General features: G+C 48.4%; 1 pseudogene; it reads left to right on the top strand.

The window, feature by feature from the left end:
• Positions 1 to 255: 255 nt before the first annotated feature.
• On the top strand, positions 256 to 2,472 carry LOC124512400 (disintegrin and metalloproteinase domain-containing protein 29-like; annotated as a pseudogene).
• The last annotated feature ends 1,265 nt before the right edge of the window (positions 2,473 to 3,737 follow it).

Raw genomic sequence — 3,737 nt, forward strand, 5'->3', positions numbered from 1 at the left:
TCCATGCCTCGGGGTCCAAATCCCTACCCATGTCCATGTGACCACTCTTGACCATGGCCCACCTGCCCCTCCCACATCCACCCCAGCTTAACTGATGTGCAAGGTCACCCAATGCCACACCCTGGGACTGTTGCCGAACCCCACAGGTGGCTCCCAGGTGCAGGGTGCTGGCCACCTGGCTCAGCAGTCTGTTCTGTCAGATGGCCTAGACCTCACTTTGCTGAGGATCTTCCATTTATCCATTCTCACTGGCAGATGTCTCTGAGCAGGGGCATGAGGCTGGCAGAGGGCCAGGTCACCCTGAGGGCACCCCTCTTGCTGTTTGCACTCTGGGCAGTGCTGGCTCCTGTGCAGGGTTCTCAAGGGCATCCCTCATGGTGCTAGACCTCCTCTGAGGTGGTAATTTCCAAGAAAGAGCCGCACCACAGCAAGGGCATTCAGATGTCTGGCTGTCTGTCCTATAGCCTGCGTTTTGGGGGCAAGAGACGTGTTATGCACATGCGGCAAAATAAACTCTTTGGTCCAGACTCTGCTGATAATGACTCAGGATGCTCAGGGAGCCTTGCAGATGGACTACCCTTTCATGCCTCCAGACTGTTACTACCTCGGCAACCTGGAGGAGATTCCTCTTTCCGTGGTCACAACTGACACAGGCTATGGCAGCCTTGAAGATATCATGAAGTTGGATTAACCTGCCTATGAAATGAGACCCCTCAGTGATTTCCAATGGTTTGAACACTTTGTTTCTCAGAGAGTCGCAGACATCTGTGCAATGGGACCTACTTATAACCTAGGATATAAGGAGGACAGGGGACCCCCTGTTCCTCAAGGAAATGCCAGTGCAGCCCCAAGGATCTCTAGTAAGTTCTGTTCATCCCATCACGGAATTTTCAAAGGACTTGCTCTCAGTTTCAAAACAATGTATAGTGTGTTAACCACGTGGAAAAAAGTGCCCAATTCCTAATAAGGCTAGTTAGCTTAATTGAGTCAATATTTCATGGTATTGATGTAAGTTATTGGTTTCTTGGTCATTTATAGTGAGAGACATCAAGCTCACACGGGCAATTATGTGTTGCATCAGAGTCCTTTTTTCTCTTCAATAGTATGAGTCAAAGTATTTTCGATATCTTAAAACACATTCATCCTTAATGTGATTTGAGATGGGCCCCATGAGGTTCATTGCACTCCAGTTGTATATTCTATATGCCATCCACCAATGGGTTATATGCCATCATTCTGAGTTTTTTAGGCAGACATTATTTACTCTTGTCTGTTATAGCAACACATCAGATTGCAAGAAATTGTGGCTTCTGCCTTGACACTGATGAATGTGCTTGCCAGAAAAGGTCCAGCTGCCTTAGGACCCAACTAACTGGTATAATGGAAGCTTTCAGTAACTCTTCCTTCATTCATATGCAGCACATAATGAATTGTGGAACAGGCAAGTGCAGGTTCAACACTGAAATGGTGCATTTAAATAAAAGCCTGAGCCACTCTCATTATGGAAACTACATAGTGGATCCAGGAAAGCAGTGTGACTGCGGCTCATTCAACCAGTGCTACAGCAATCTAGGCTGTATGCGTGATTGTATCTGAACCCCTGGGGGCAAATGTAATACAGGCAGACACTATACACACTGCGCCAACTCTGCTGCTTGGACACCCTGCAGACCAATCCAAAATATACGTGATCTTCCAGAGTCCTGCCATGGGGTGACCTTGGCGTACCCTGATGACTTCCATAGGCAAGATGGAACCGCGTGCACTGAAGAGGGCTGCTGCTATCATGGAAACTGCACTGACCGCACTATTCACTGCCAAGAAAGCTTTGGCAGAAATTCTGGGAAAGGTGAAGATGTCTGCTATACCATGAATCACAAAGGCAGCCGACATGGACACTGCAGAAGACCCCGGGGAATTCAACACTGAACCTGTTCCCATACAGGCGTGCTGTGTGGAAGGCTGCAGTGTAGGAATGTCACACATCTCCCTCAGCTGCAAGAGCATGTTGGATTCCTTCTGTCTGAGATCCTGGGTTCTGATGTTTGGGTCTGGATTCGCATTGTAGCACAGGAACAACCCAGATTGGTCATGTGAGAACTGGTACTTCCTGTGCTTCTGGAAAGTTCTGTCAGGATACCTACTCCAATGGCAGTGGGGCTCAGCTGAATTATGACTGTATCCCAGAGAAATGCAGTCACAGAGGGATGTGCAACCATAACAGGAACTGCCACTGCCACATAGGCTGGGATCCTCCATGGTGCACGGACAGGCACTGGTGGGAGCACACACTGTGGACCCCTCCAAGAAGAATTCAGTGAGCAAAGTCATGAATCCATGGTATATCTCAGAGTGGTTTTTGGTCACATTTATGCCCTAATAGCTGCATTCCTCTTTGGTGTTGCCATAAATATCAGAACTATAAACACAGAGAAAGTTAAGGAAGAGATTTTTGAGGAAGACAATCCATAATTCACCCTCCAGACCCCTGAACAACTATAGACAATGCACCTGGTGCATCTGTAAAAATACAGTAATGAGGCGGCACAGCTGACATCCACGTTTCCAAGGGTCCGTGGGAGACACAGGGGTCCTCAGGCACATCACAGCTCTGACACCAGGTCTCTCATGGGTCACTGACCAGCACTCTGAAATAAAACTTGAAAACTGCATGCTTGTAGCCGTTATGTAGTTTTTAAGCCAGTAAGAGCCCAAACTGAGCCTTAGTTTCTGGGAAGAGAACCTGAGAGTGCAGCTGTGTCTTGAGCAGAAGTGTCTGGTTCCAGAATTAAGAGAAGTCGACACAAGGCCTTTTATGGGCAAATTCATGAGTTTTCTCCAAAACCGTGCTCTTGTGCACTGAACATTTTCTCATTCTCCAGGTAATCTGTCTTCCCCCAGTCCCAACGTGTGTTCAGGATAATAGAGGGCTACCACCACCCATACTGCCTGTCCCAAACTGGGGCTGTGAGGGAAAGGGATGGGCATTAGGTTCCACCTAGCGCAAGCTGTGCCTCCCTGGAGACAAAATTTCTAAATGTGGGAGACTGAGACCATGAGGCTGAAAGGAGCACCCAATGAAATCAATCAGAAAGGTAGGCACAAGTGCCTATGGATGACTCTGTCATCCAGAGGGAGCTCGGTGAATGTGAATCCCTGCTCTCTTTCTCTTGCCTACTTTTCAGTGAGTTTAACTGTAGATAAGAATCCGTCTAGGATACCCACTTTGGTTTTCCAAGCACCTTCTAGAATAACACAGAGGTGAGCCTCTGAAAGTTAGCGAATTCAGCCCCATCCGCTCCCAAGAAAGCCTGTACTTGCTACCCTGTTTTCTATGTCCTGATCATTGGGAATGTGGGGTGGAGGCCTGCCCTTCCCTGGGTCCTTGTGCCCTCTTGTTCTTGGCTCTGTAAGTCATAAATCCTGCTTCCATTTCCTTTGTTGGGGGTGTACTGAAACCCCACCTTCAGTCACAGGGGGCCCACACATCTCATCTACCCCAAGCGAGAGCTCAGATGCCTAGAGAGCTGCCTGTCACCCACTGTGACTTGCTGTTGCCACTTCCTTCAGCAGGTCACAGTCTACATGTTCTTAATTCAGTACAGAAGCTGAGGTCCCACAACACATTTATCCCCACGGATGGGATTGGGAGCCTAGCTGATGCCCCCCTACAATGCCTTAGACCTAAGAATGGCTCATTCATTCCTCACCCTCACATCGCAGCTGCTGTGGGAAGG

This window comes from Lynx rufus, unplaced genomic scaffold, assembly GCF_022079265.1.
Source record: "Lynx rufus isolate CCGP_SWC_20201006 ecotype Redwood Valley unplaced genomic scaffold, mLynRuf1.p SCAF_17, whole genome shotgun sequence".
Lineage (NCBI taxonomy): Eukaryota > Metazoa > Chordata > Mammalia > Carnivora > Felidae > Lynx > Lynx rufus.